The sequence below is a fragment of the Chelon labrosus genome (assembly GCF_963514085.1).
Source record: "Chelon labrosus genome assembly, chromosome: 22".
NCBI classification, from domain to species: domain Eukaryota; kingdom Metazoa; phylum Chordata; class Actinopteri; order Mugiliformes; family Mugilidae; genus Chelon; species Chelon labrosus.
The window spans coordinates 21,699,024-21,714,518 of record NC_140355.1 but is presented as its reverse complement, the minus strand read 5'-3'; positions in this window follow the sequence as shown (position 1 = coordinate 21,714,518).

Here is a 15,495-nt window from a genome sequence, read left to right as displayed (position 1 = left end):
GGTCTTAATATAAATGTGTCTCCACATGCGTCCCCAGCCAGCACTTGAGATCTGATCTCAGTTTGTGTGTCTGTAAATCAGCAGCGCCATCATGTCAGTAGAATATTGTAGCAGCTGCTGTCTCTAATGGATCTCTACCTACCGCTGGATCAGAACCAAGAACAGCTGTTTTTGCATTTACGTCAATACTTGGGTACATGAGATATATTTTGGAACAAGCTGTAAAGTCTCTCTTAACTTAGTATTTATTTATTGATCTCCACCTTGATATTAGTTAGGGTTGTCTCTAATGGATCTCTACCTACTGCTGTTTCAGAACCAACAACAGTGAGTTCTAGTTTAGTTTGGTTCTCAGCTCCAAGACCAGAATCTTTTAAAAGGCTCTCTAATGAACAGACATCACTGATTCATGTGATCATTTCTACTAGTGGTTGAATGAATGAGTTAAACTCCTCTTCCTCAGATCAGCCCTGTTGAGTAGGTGGTCTTTAATGTGACCCAGGACTCATTGTGTGTTCACACTACCAAAGGAAGGAGGTCAGATGTGTCCCAGACCACTTCCACATGTGGACTGAGATCAGATCCTGGACTTTAAGACGGACATTTGAGATCAGATCACCTAGGATGGATGTTAATGTGACGGTCTGAATGGGATCAAAGACAGAAAGTAAAACTAGTTGGAGAGATTCCAACAAACCGACAGAGTAAATCGAATGCAGTCGGTTTAACTGAAGTCAAAGTGTTTTGATTTTCCCTCAAATATGTTTGTGTTGGTCATTTTATGGCTACCCTTGATATATAATCTATGCTGGCTGGATTTCAATCAGCTACAATATCAGCAATGTCGCAACATCAAGGCAGCTGCAGATTTATGGAGGCCCGATGGGAAATGTTCGCTTTCACCTTTTGCAACAGCTGATTGGTTTAGTTACACAACCTGCATGCAAAAAAAAAAGATAAATGAATAAAGAGGAAATGTCCACGTGGTCATTGACTGTGACATCTAACTCTATAATGTTCCTGATTTATAATTTGGCTCCGTCCACCAAGAAGGAAAGAAGCCTGTGTGCATATTTGAAGAAAATGTAAGTTATGCGAGATCTGATCATGGAATCTATGTTTGTTGCATGGATAATTGTGAAACACAGCCCCGTGGCTACAGATGGAACCTACATATCCGCTCTAGTACCTCAGGATAGTGATAAGGATTTAATCTCCGTCTCCTCGGTGTGTTTAATTATTTTTAGCCGTGCTAGCTGCAGCGATGGGGGACGCTCTCAGATGCTTGGAGCAGAAGAAGCATTCACGTTGCCTGTATTGCACTCACCACATTAAGCCCCGCCCCCAGTCGATCTGATTGGCCCGGCAGATCTTTGCAGTAGCAGAATCCGTTCCCAAAGGAGAGACTCCAGATCTCTGTTTATCCTGACGAGGTCAACAACATACTCCACAAACCATTCAGCTTCCTTTCACCTTTGAGTATGTTAGCAAGTTGATGTGAGCATTTAGCTCAAACCATCGATGACGTCCAAGCTTGCAGGACTCTGAAGTCTCAGGGCTGTGACTCACTGGGCCGATGGCGGTGATTCATACAAACTACCGTCAACCAACCGAGAATAAAATCAGTGACTGAGACAAAAACAGAACGAGCAGTTTCATGCATTATTCTACCGAGGCTGGAGAGGTGCTCCTCTTAAAAGGTCTGAGAGGAGCTCATTTGATTAGCCGTGATTTATTCCAGCTCCTCAACACCTACTGCCACATCATTGCCCCTGGCCGTTAAATTCTTGAACATCAGCTGGTCGCGCCGTACTTGTAAATTGGGCGTTAATTGAGGCCCGACTGCTGACGGTGGAGAGTGAACCGCTGTCATGTGAAGTCTGGTCCACAATATGCACGCCTGAAGACAATTAGCACTGCGGAGGAGCGCGCTCATTATCTTTTGACAAGAACATCGTTCAGAGCAAAGCATGACCTCAACTTCTCGCCTCTGGTCCAAACAGCCTGATGAAACAGTCACAGATATCCTGATCCTGCAGCTCGCTCTGGATAGTTTTAGTTCATCGTTTGCATATTTTATCCTTTGTTCAAGAACCTCAAAAAAAATAACTACCTGATGTGTTAATGCCAGAGCATCATCAGACACAAGATCAGGCAGCGGCTGCTGAGTAAGAACATTTTAATGCCTGGCTGAGTTAACGCCTCAGCGCCCTTCATCGCTCTCGTCCTCTTCCCCATGAACGACGTCCTGTCCCTGGTGCGTGTAAATGTCAAGGCTCGCTGTCATTGCGGACAATGTGGCGACCTGACAGATTGACGTCTGCCAGTGTGTGTGCACCCCGAGGGATTCAGAGTGACGGAGGAAGTGGGGAGTGGGTTGGGAGGGTGGAGGGGCGGTGGGCGTCAGACACTTTCAGCCCAAGAGCCACAGCGATTAACGGGCTACACACACTCAAAGTCCAGTTTCTTTCTATATATACATAATGCCTTCACTGGCCCGTTACCCTAACGTTGACCTTCTTAAAATACTACCCAACCTTAACCATGAACATTCAATTTAGCTTCTTTTAGCTTAGCATAGGGCTAGAGCTGCAGAGGAGCAGTTTTTTTTTGTTAAACGTTTTCACTTGTTTCTAGTCTTTCTAGTCTAGTCTGCTAAGCTAAGCTGCAAACTTGATCGACTGTAGCTACTGTACATAACTAGCATCCAGACACAGCATGCTAGTTTCGCGGCAGATAATACATTATTTAGAAGCTGCGTTTCGGTGCCCCAGTCACTCCCACTATATGGATATGCGAGGCGTTTCACTGGACCTAAATATCATTTGAACGACTCCAAATGACACCAAAGTTATATGGGTGAGTAAACAATCCTATTTTATGCCAGAAATAAGGTCCAGGTTGTAATTAACGGTAATTACCCTTTAACTGTTGAATGTTTTATTAGCAGCACAAGCAACTGGATCTGAATGAAATTGTTCTCACCATGATGCACACTGGGAGATGTAGTTTTTCTCCACTTGATCAACTTTTAGGGACACATACTTTTAGCAACGGCCAGCTGGTAACTGACACTTTTTGGTTCAGACATAGGAGAGTCTGGGCCCTTGCATGTGGCTAGCTTAGCTTAGCATAAAGACTGAGTGCTCTCAGCTGCTCTCTTTCACAAACATCACCTTTTGCTTTGCTATGACAGAGTATTTCCAGATGCAGAGTATGATATGTAATTAATTATTCTTAGAAATGTAATGTATCGGTGTATTCTTCAGTTTAGGGCCCTAATCACGGATCAATTGTGTAACAGGAGGAGACGCAGACGCACGTAGACAAATGTTCCAGCTGTAAATAAATCCACAAAGGTCAGAGGTCGACTAATCTCTACTATGTACACTACAATGCCGCATGAATTAGAGCCAGGGTCGGTTGTTTCTCTCCATCTGTCCCTCGCCGTCACGTGCGGTGGGAATCGACTATTGAGCGTCGCCGCCTTCGCAGCAGATCAATGTGCACTGGAGCTTTGCAGCAGGACATGACGCTTCTATCCGATTCCCAATGTCATCTGCTGAAGAGCACGGCGACTGCTCACACATGACAGCATATCAATATTAGCACCCCCGCCCCCCGCAACGTTCACCCTGTGACCGCTCGGTGTGGCTCATGTGCAGCGCTGATGGCGTTACAACAGTGAGCGATGATTGAGCCCAAATGCATTGTGGGTTATAATGTGGTGTCTATTTATCACCGGCAGCTCAAGGGGATGTAGATATAGCTAAAGCTGCAAGTGTTTGAATGATAGTTTCTTTAATATGTGGCCAATTACAAAAATGATCAAGCTTTTAAAAATAAAAGCATTCTTAAATAATGTACATTCTTGGATTAAGGTTAGTCTTTTCTGTGCTTTTACAGCCCTGAGTAGTGTCTGCAGGTCATATCAACTTCTAATGGCTGAATGAAATGTGACATCATTGTATAGGGTGGATGGACGGGTCAACAAAACACTAGACGACTGCTATCCTCTAACCCCAACAAAGTGATTATCTGAACCCTGTACCTGGTTTTGGCAGAATGTTATGTAACTAACAACCAGTAAGTAGATCATATAATGGGGCGTGTGGTGTTTTTAGCTAACACCTATAAACGAGCAGGCTTTAAATTTTGCTAAATAACTGTCCAGGTGTATTTTATTCAAAATTTGCATGTTCATTCAATCAGTTAATAAAATAAAATCATGTCATGCTGGGTGTCGTTTGTAAAAATGAAGGAAGCTACTCCCATTGACACAAAGCATCACATAGTTAGAGCTAACCGGCTAGCCTCAGCTAACAGTGAAAACACGCAGCCAAACTTTTGAATTTCGCAGCAGCCATACGGAGGAAATATCAGTATTTTTATGGATTCTATAATGTGCACAATGGTAGAATTTGGTGATGTAAAGGCTAAATAAAACATCAGAAGGCTGAATTGTGTGCACATTGACACACATTGAAAACATGCTGGATAAACACTGTAAAAGAAAGTGCTTTTTAAAACTTTCAAAAATTTTCTTTTGTAGTCAGATTCTCTTTCAAGAGTAAACAATTTAGTCCACTTTTGAAAATGAACAAAAAAAGGTTTAGAAAATTTTTGAAATTTTAAAAAAGCACTTTCCAGTGTTTATCCAGCATGTTGTCAGACTTTCAAACATATCAATATTCTCCCGGTGTATTTATTTGTTTTCTAGGTTTAAAACCTTTAAAATCTTTTAGATCTGATCCCGAATGCACCATAATACTAAACCTTGACGGAACGACAAGCTCTAAGCTCTAAAGTGAATGTACAAAGTATAGGATTTTCAAAAAGTGACTGAGCGGTCATTCTGCGTGATGATAAAAAGGAACCAGAGATGAAACGATGATTACAGACATCAGCAGAACTAATCCGGGCCTTGAGTCGGGTTGTCGTGATGACATGAGAGCTGAGGCTGAGCAACGACTGAAAGAATGACATCAAAGATACGAGCAGCTGAGAAGACGTCTGTCTGACAGATGGCCGGTTACAGTCCAATTCAGTGTGTCAGGAGCTCAGCGATTCAGAAACTGCTGCTCATACGAACTGGGACCTGACGAGACGTCGTGGTCGCCTCTAAATGAGGCTTCTCGACACAATGAAGGGAGTTTATTTACCTGTTGTAGCATGAAACACTCAAGCGCTTCGTCTAGGTTATTTTTACCAGATTTAAAACAGACTATTGCTCATATCCATCCTGGGGAATCAGATCACAAGTGTCCAGGTTAGAGTCCAGGTGTGAACACTGATCTGGGACACATGTGACCTCCTTCCTTTGGTAATGTGAATCTAAACTAGAGTGAACTCATGAAATGTTTGAATATGAGCACTGATTCTCTCATTACATAACAGTGGTTAATTATTGATGTGATCATGTTGATACATAAAGAGCCACGTGGAGTTAAGTTACGTATTTCCTCAATTTCCTCATATGCAAATTTCCAGGGTTGGAGTTATAATGGGAGTTTTGTGCAGATCTAACTATCATCAGGGTGGAGACCAACACATAAGAACATAATATACGTGCACAAGTCATGACGCACACACAAAAAACAACCGTTCATGGTTCTGAAACGACGGTAAGTTAGAGATCCGTTAGAGGCAAACGGTATTACATTATTCTACTGCGCCCCAATTGACCTTTGGCTAAGCCCCGCCCTAGAATGTAGATTGACCAATCACAGCCAAGAGAGCTCCCACAGGGGTCCGACACTTTTTCACAGCGCTCCATTGACTTTAACGCAGGCGTCTCATATTTTCGGTCTCGGCAGGCTATACTGTCGGTATATATCCAGCATCCAGGGTATGGATAAGCCCAATGATGTGCGCGCAAAACCCTGTGGAGCTAACCAAAACATCACCGTTACAGCTTAAGTTGCATAGTTGTTGATACGCTAGCACACGCTGAAGAAATACAACGCATACGTGTGTAACGTTAGTCCGTTTGCTTCGTAATAACGATTATAGAAGTGAATAGAGACGTACCCAGCTTTGCATGAACAGTGTTGCTCCTTGATATTGATACCAGAGCCTTATAGATAACCAGAAAACCACAGCCCAGAAGAGAATGTCGGACGTAGCAACAGTAACCAAGGGGGGCGGGGCTTAGCCAAAGGTCAATTGATGCTGGTGTTTATTCGCATACAGATAAACTGAGGTTTAACTGATGTGAAGTGGTGGCTGGGGACGCATGTGGAGACACATTTTAATGCAAAGTGTGAACACGGGTACTTAAAGCTAATCACTTGCGATGGGATTGCCCGGGTCGGATGTTAATACAAGGTCTGAACAGAGCCTCTGACAACATGGGCCATATTTCTTTAACTTTATTGCCCTTTCTTAGTCACATTAAAGGCCACGTACTCAGCAGGGCTGCTTTAGCCTCATGTCAGAAATAAATCAGATCTTAACATGTGAGAGTCTTTCCATCTTGTTCCAACATCTGGATCATGTCTCCAAGTCAACAACCAGCTGTTGATGGTTCTGATCCAGCGGTAGGTAGAGATCCATTGGAGACAGCAGCTGCTACAATATTCTACTGACCACATGATGGCGCTGCTTATTTACAGACACACAAACTGAGATCAGATCTCAAGTGCTGGCTGGGGACGCATGTGGAGACACATTTTAATTAACACCAGGTGTGAATTGGCCATGTTTAACGTTAATACAAGGTCTAAACGGGGCTAAAATTAACGTCATTAAACACGACACAATGATATGTTTGTAGAGATTGGCTGAAATTATCTATAAACAATTATAGTTCTCAAATAATTAATTATTTTGTGATGTTTTTGCCTTTTTCTTATCAGCAGCATCATCAGATTTCTTTTTTCTTCCCCAGCGGTTTGGTTTATGAGCAAATGCACGCAACACCAATTGAATTTAGGTGTAATTAGCAAGCGTTAGCATGCTAATATGCTAAACTGAGATAGTGCAGACGGTCACATCTTCCACTTTGACATCAGGCTGAGATAATTCTGCTGTTCTGTAATTTTTCTGCTTGTCCATTCAGACGCAGACAAGTGTAGTAAAGTAGGTTTTCTGCAATCAAAGCCACCCCCACCTCCTCATGACCACCACCATCGGCCTGCTATGAACATTAACACAAATTGACATGCAAATAAACACACATGCGCGCGCACACAGGCTGTGTGTGTGTGTGTGTGCAGAGCGAGGACCTGTCACACACGGTCAGCGGCCCAGAGGAAAGCATTGCAAATTGACGTGAAGTAAAAGGAAACGGAGGCATTTAAGCTCCATGGGACTGTGTGGGCTGACGAAGAAGCTGCAGGGCTCTTAGTCACACCAACAAACACACACAAACACACATAAACACAGGTCAGCACACAAGCATACACACACTGTTGGAGAGGGTGGGAGAGCTGCAGGGAGGGGAAGTGTGACAGGCTGCGTCGTCCTCCTGCGTTTCCTGTGACGCCCAGAGGCCTCCCCCAATTCAGACTGGTTTGACTTCTGTTTTCAAGAAGAGTCTACTTGTTCTAAACAATATCAGACACTGACATAGTTCATACTTTAACTTCACATAAAAATAAAGTCGTTTCTCTGGATGACTGTGAGTACACCAGCTAGAATGTGTGAAACCCGCTGCAGTGTTTGCGTCAGTGTTCGCTTGATATCGTTCTCGTCCTTCCGTGACCCATGGAGAGTGGTTACGGTGAGAATGGAAACTGTGCAGGTCTCTTAAAGGGGAACTACTGTTTTTTACAACCTGGACCTTATTTCTGGGCATAAAATACGATTGTTTACTCACCCATATAACTTTGGTGTCATTTTTGTGTCATTCGGAAGATATTTAGATCCGCGTATATCCATATAGTGGGAGTGAATGGGGCACCGAAACGCAGCCTCTAAATAACACATTATCTGACGTGAAACTCGTTCATTTCACCAATATTTTGTTATAATACGCTAGTGCTATTCCCCGTTGAGTCCCAGTCACTCCCACTATATGGATATACGCAGATGTAAATATCGTCTGAATGACAAAAAATTACACCAAAGTTATATGGGTGAGTAAACGATCGTATTTTATCCCAGAAATAAGGTCCAGGTTGTGAAAAACAGTAGTTCCCCTTTAAACAGCTGACCTCAGAGTTAAATAAATAAATAAATAATAAATAAACGACTTTACAACTTGTTCCAAAATATGTATCATGTGCTCAGGACACGGCATGTCATGGTGTTTATCTGCATATGGAGCACAGAGCTGAGATCAGATCACATGTGCTGGATGGGGACGAATGTGGGGACACATTTTAATACCAGGATGAAGGTAATAGCGAGTTCTGAACGGGGCCCCACACAACCTGTACTAAGCACAGACGGTTTAAAGATGGACGACGGAAAGCAAGTAGAGCTCCCCCTGGTGGCTGGCTGCAGTATAGGTCATAAGCTCCACCCCCACCATGTTAGTGGGCGGGACTTGGGCCAAACTAAAAAACGAAAATACACGTCAAATCATTTTATTTCAAGGATGGTCTCTGTCATTTTAGGTAGTTAATATAATGTTGATGAATGATCAAGTGTCAATTTTTTGGCTACGTTTCGTTTTAGTTAGATATTTGATGCTATAGAAACAGGATGTGACATAATGGCGACTACCAGTTGCCATGCCAACCACTCCTTAAAACGCCCTGTGGGACTGTGAGAGAATAAGTATAGTGTATATTCCAACATTTCCTTGTAACTGGTGGAGGTAGAGCAGAGCGTAGTATTAGTTAAACGAAAAGTGAGTCTGGAGGAAGTGTGGGCGGGGCATCGATATCGCGGCTCCACGTGGCTCCACCCTCAAACTGTACCGATCAGACTCTGGCTCCAACGTCGCAAGATGGCGTATCCCCGGGAAAATAGCGTCAGTTTGGCCAATGGAAGGAAGTGGAGATGCATTGTCCATATTTATATACAGTCTATGCTTCTGAGGAGCAGTTTTGAAGCTCAGTGTGGCGTCTACAGCCGCCGCCATCTTGGCCTGATTCCACTTAGCTAAATTGTTAAAGAGGTGGAGCATGGGTGGAGCTGAAGCCAAAGACAGCTAGAAATGATTAATCAATTAGGTGATTTGTTGCCTTTCCTTGTTAAATGATTTAAATGATACACAACTCAAAGCAGACGGGACTTTTCCTTCAAAAGCCACAAAGACAGAATAGGTGGGGCAGTAAATATTTGGGGCTTGTGGGTTGTGGCATATTAGATCAGTTGCTTAAACCTTTAATTAGACTAGTCATCACGGTGAACCCAACTGAGGGCAACCTCATCCACAACAACGGCAGAGTCCCTGTTATTTACGGTACACAGAACATTCCCCAAGGAGCCCAAACACTCCCATCTGAATTAGACGGGAACATTTCAGCGCAAACACACAACCTCATCTCGTCCGTCCCACTACCCAGCGTCCTTCCCTCACAGCTGTCACTTCTCGTCGGTCCACCAGCGTCATTACCACCAATCTCCAGCTTCCTCTCCTCATCCGTCCATCCATTCACTCCATCCCAACCTCCCCCATATGTCTCTCCATTCCCACTAAGGCTGTTCAGACCAGTGAGGAAGCAGCTTATGGAGCTTAGCTTTGCAAAGACGCATCACCGCCTGTTTTATCACCCCCCGTCTGATGACTCTCCGGGGATCCTGAAACCCTTCCACGCACACATGTGCTCACAAGCCCCACTACTCAAGAACTCCTGGGTAAATGTATGATGTGGATGTATAAGAGTAATCTGGTCTACAAATCCCAGCATGGGTGGCTGAAAGCTTTGACGTCACAGAGTAGAAATGACAGCACCTACTCCGCTGAGAAGGAGGAGATGGCAGGACAACAAAACATATGAGAGCGAAAGACTTTCAGAACACATCATACACAAGTAGGTTGAGGGACGAAAGCAGGACGGTCACGAGGGGACGTTGTTTTAGATGCTCTGTTTGTCAGACTCAACTCTAATCAGAGTATGAGTTCATTATGGAGCATGTTTCAACCCATTCAGAGAAAAGAAATACCTCTGCACACAACTGGATAGTCCTCCAACCAATCAAAGACATTTTGTTAAACTAATTAAGCTCCACATCTTCTCAGATGGCATGTATGACTACTGTTACTGAGACTACTGGTAAACGAGCTGATCTTTGCAGGAGCAGAATCAGTTCTCAACGGAGAGACTCCAGACCAACTTTCCAGTACAAACTATTCTGGCTTCCAGTCTATGTGGGTCCACAAAGGCCAAAGCCTAGACCAAAATATCCAACCAGTAGACTGCAAAGTTAGTGCAGATAGATTGCCTGTGATGTTAGTCCATTATCTATCCTCACTATGGCATTTAAAACTTGGATGACGTTTACAGCACAATGACAGATTGATGGGTGGTCAGTCTGAGATCTTCCCATGTGTGCTACAAAACTCTAGTGAGCTAAGTAGCTAGCCTCCCAATTTATATATCGACTACAGGAGGGATATAGAAATGAGTTGGAGTCATGGACCAAGTTAGAAACCAAAAGCTTGCCACTTCCACATGGAATCCAAAACAGTTGTGACTCATCAGAGAATGGACATGGGCCTGGTCTGGTCTAGGTGGGTGCTACATGTCTAAGTAACATCCACACCAATGAATGCCAGGTCCAGAAGTTTCCCAGCAGAACATTGAATTGTCACGAGACGGTCAATGTTATTTACTTCTCCTCATGTCAGTGGTCATAATGTTGTGGCTGATTGGTGTAGAGTAATCAGGTGAGGGACCTTTGTTGTAGAATCCCTTCTGCATGGCTCTTTAATTAAACCATAAACAGATACTAGTACGTGTTAATGAATAAAGCAGCGTGTGGCGAGTCCAGTACTAGAGCACACGGCCATATGTTGAGCGGCGATTAGTGGAAATTATGGAAACACCAGAGGCAACACTGAAGCCAGGGAGAAAACAGAAAACAGAACACAGACCCGCGGCTAATTGCCTCTGATTGTTTTTATCTGCATCTCATTCCTGTGTTTGTGTGTGAAGCTGCAGACTGACTCCATGCTGACGAGGTCGGCTTAAAGTGTAGAGAGGTGGAAATTAATTTCTCCACTCATGTCAGCTGTACGTGGGTGAATCTTTATAAGCAGCTTTAAGTGACAGGTAGGTGTCCTCTCAGGTCGCTGGCTCTTTGTTGGCAATTTTTGAATTTATCTAGGTGTAGTCAGGCGCTGCCGAGACGGCTGAAGGTTCCTTCAATGTTTTTAAATAAATAAATGTAAGAACTGCTGTGAGTCTGGGAGAACATCACCAAAACATGAGGTGGGAGGTAGGTGGAGTCAAGACAAGATGGTGTCCACTAGAGACGCCACACTGGTCCATCCATCCATCCATTCATCCATCCTCCCTCCTTCCTTCAATCTACTCACCCATCTATCCATCCATCCTTCCATCCATCCATCCTTTCTTCAATTCATCCATCCATCCATCCATCATCTGTCCTTTCATCCATCCATTATCCACCCACCCACCCATCATCCATCCATCATCTATCCATCCATCCACCCACCCACCCATCCATCCATCCATCCATCCATCCTTCCTTCCATCCATCCATCCTTCCTTCCATCCATCCATCCATCCATCCATCGTTTATCCATCCATCGATTATCCATCCATTCATCCATCCATCCACCCGTCCATCCATCCATCCATCCATCCATCCATCCATCCTTCGATTATCCATCCATTCATCCATCCATCCATCCATCCTTCCATCCATCCATCCTTCCATCCGTCCATCTATCCACTTACCAATCATCCATCCATCCATCCATCCTCACACATAGCTAATCAACCACTTCTGGCCACAGTGGATTTGTGCAGCACATCTGCTGCTCCCGCTGCGTTGTGTGAATTCCCGAGTGCTAAAAACGATCACGGCTCAGCTGCAGATCTGAGGAGGAGGAAAGTCAATTACTGTACATCTCAACGCTCCAGTGAATGAGTTTATGTGGAATGGTCCTCACGGGAAGGGAACAGGGAACAGGAAAGAGGGAGAGAGACGGAAATTCATGAATTTCAATGGATGGTTTAAATGTATTAGGTCACAGTGGAGTTGACCCCAGAACGTGACACTGTTTTATGATCAAAGAGGCAATTTGACTCTCTTAAACTGGATATGTGCTCATTTAAACTCTATCAATAATACGAGGCAACCCTGTTTTATTACCTCATAGAATCGGTGTGTACTGCGTGCCGAAGCATTTCCTCTGTTATAGTCATTATTTATTGCAGGGGATTGATTTTAAGATGTAATACACCGTCTACTCGGTCCCTCGTTGGATGTTTCTGGTCTGTCAGAAGTGCTTGAGGCTCAGAGGACGTCGTAAATTTGTAAATTCGTCTGTTGTGGCTCGATGGGTCTGTGCTAAATTTGCGGCCTCCGCCTCTGATGTAGATGAAGACAAATAGTCGACTTATCTGTGTAAATAAGCCAACATGCTGCTGGCGAGTAGGTCCGTTAATCAGTAGGTTAATGTTAGTGTTTAAATCAAGCGCCAACGTGGAAGCACAGTTCCTTAAATGTCCACTAGAGGCTGGATCCGAAAGTGAGTCAAACCTCCATAGACCTCCATGTTAAAATGTCCAGGTTTACAGCAGAAATAAACATGTTTACAGCCTGGTATAGAAACAGTTTTAGTCTATATAGTCAGTTTTTCAATTTATGTCAGTTCAAATTTTATCAAGGACTAAAGTTATGCATAATTAAGGGCGGCAAGTTATCTGGATTCTCCACACCAATCTTCATTAATCCTACATTGCTATTATTGTCCTTATGCATGCTGTCTCATGTCTGATTCTTAGTTTCCCAAGTCTCTAGAGGATATAATGTTAGCATAGCATAGCAATATTATTATATAAAAATAGCTTGTAAACATAATGGCATATGTAGCAGTGAAATAGCTAAATATGTCAGTCAGTAGCTGGTGGAGACCAAAAACTGAGCTCTTCAGCAACTAAAGAGCAAAACATTAATTGTACTGCTGAGTAAACAGTAATCAAATTACTTTTTCAGAGAGTAGTATATTCTAGTAACTTGCCCAACACAGCTAGCTGGTAAACATAACGGTGTATTTAGCAGCGAAATAGCTGGTGGAGACCAAAAACTGAGCTAAAAGGGAATGAAAATGCTGTTGTGTAACTGCTGTGCAGCAACCGCTCGTTAGCAAGTTTGCCAATTTAGCTTAAAGGTCATGAAATGTCAGTGTTGTGTTCACAAACTGTGGTAAAAAAAAAAAAAAAAACTGTTGTTGCTGATTTAAACAGATCCTGGTTAATGAACCTGACAGCTGATATTTTATCACCGAGCTGTTTTAGCACTAAAAGCTGCTTTCAGGACAATTACTGTAAATCTTGGACGCCAACGCCGCCAAAGAACGCAAGCGCAGGAATAAAACACCTCCGGTAAGAAGGATTTCTCCTGGATTCAGCAGGCAGGGGCTGTCGAGCTGGCGTGGACTCAAGCACATTAACCTCAACAGTCAGCACCTGAGTGCTCAGCAGCCCGTATAATCCACCACCACCTACCGCACACAAACAGTCGATACAGCCGATTGGGGGGAGGTGACGGGGGGGTATTTCAGCAAGGATTATAGGGAGCATGGGAAAGAAGAGGGAGCTCAATACACCCTGACTCTGGCTGGAGATGATAGAGCAAATAAAAATGTGTTATTGTACTGCTAATCAATTTCCCGCACCGTCCCTGCTTCCTTCCTCTTTCCTCCTCGTCTCTTCCTCCTTCGCTGCCACTACATGTTAGACACAAAGCTCCATCTCTCTGTGGGCTGGAGATGACCAGTCACTATCACAGAGCGTCTCGCCTCCTCATCTCTGATGAATCAAACTCTTTGACCCGTCCACTTAAAACATAAAGACTCTAAAAAGACCAAAGTGTGAGAATTAGAGGGACGTTTTGGTAAAAATGCAACATGACTTAGATAAGAACAATCATTGTGTTAGCTTAGAATGAGCGCTCCATTATAACAGTACACTAGAGAAAACAAATGCATTGTAATTGTGGAAGGGAAGACAACAGGAAGTGTAGTATTTCTCGATAAGTATCAAGGCCAATCAAGGCATTTTAAAAGGATTGTAGCGGTTAGGTCCACAATAAACCAAAACCACGCCTCTGCAGCGTCAAAACTTATTCTTCTGCTGCTTTAATATTGGTTGGAGAGCGTCAAAGCTGCCAAATATCCCAGAGGAAGAAGAAGCAGCAGTCAGCAAATAGTTGAATGTGGATGTTTGGTGAGGTGGTAGTAGTTAATCATCATTCAATAATACCAGCTCCAATAAAATCACTAAACAGAATCCATGGAGTCCACTCAGGCTAAAAGGCTGCACCCAAACAACAACAACAACAAACACTGAACGTTTAAAAGAAGAGAAAAGTTTCCTGGAGACAGCGTCAAGGAGAAAAATCTTCCAGGTATGAGCTACCCTCTCCACACTACATTAACTTTGACAGAAAGATTTATTGGACTGAATCCAGTCGACTCTCCATATGGAGCAGATTCTCTTCCATGGAGATCACAGTGTTGCACAAACCAAACCAAACACAGACTCTAGAGATGGTCAGTCTTGGTTTTAGCCGTTATCGGAGGATCTCCTACATGTGCTGCAATCTCAATCTCCTCCCACACACAGGACCTTTAAATAATACATAAAGAAATGGTCTGACATTTGGGGAAATACTGTTCTTTCTACATTGACTTGAGTTAATGAGAAGATCAGTGAAGTGCACATGTACTGGAAATAAAACTCCATTTATTCCTCCAGTAGAAAATGTTTGGGGACTCACAGCTGGAGCATTTCTAGGGTTTTGGATCAATATGAAACGTTCCAGGTTCAATCAACAACACAAATGATTTACAACATGGTGACAAGAAAATCTGGTTCTTTAACAGAAAGTCAATGGTGAAAGGGGAGAAGTTAAATACGATTCCCACGGTGCAAGAAAAATCTAACGTCTGAGCTTGAAATTCAAATTCTTCTAAATTAAATGTATGTCTCAGACAGGTTTCTTGTCCATGTCTTTGGCACACAAGGCTCATGGGTAATGTAGTATCTAAACATGTCTGCCACACCAAAATGATGCCTTCCTCTTTTAATATTCAGAATGTTAAAAGTGGAAATTTTCTGTAAGGTCAGAGGTCAAGAGTTGTATTGACGTATTCAAAGACGTTCTCAGAAACCTTGTTGCTTAGCTAGTAGTTAGCTAGTCTCAGGGGGCTGAGCAAGTGGCTAGCTGGTCTCAGTATGTTTAGCTAGTAGTTAGCTAATCTCAGTGGATTTAGCAAGTGGTTAGCTAATGTCAGTGGGTGGTTAGCTGGTCTCAGTGGGCTTAGCAGGTGGCTATCTAGTGTCAGTGGGTGGTTAGCTAGTGTCAGTGGGCTTAGCAAGTGGTTATCTAGTGTCAGTGGGTGGT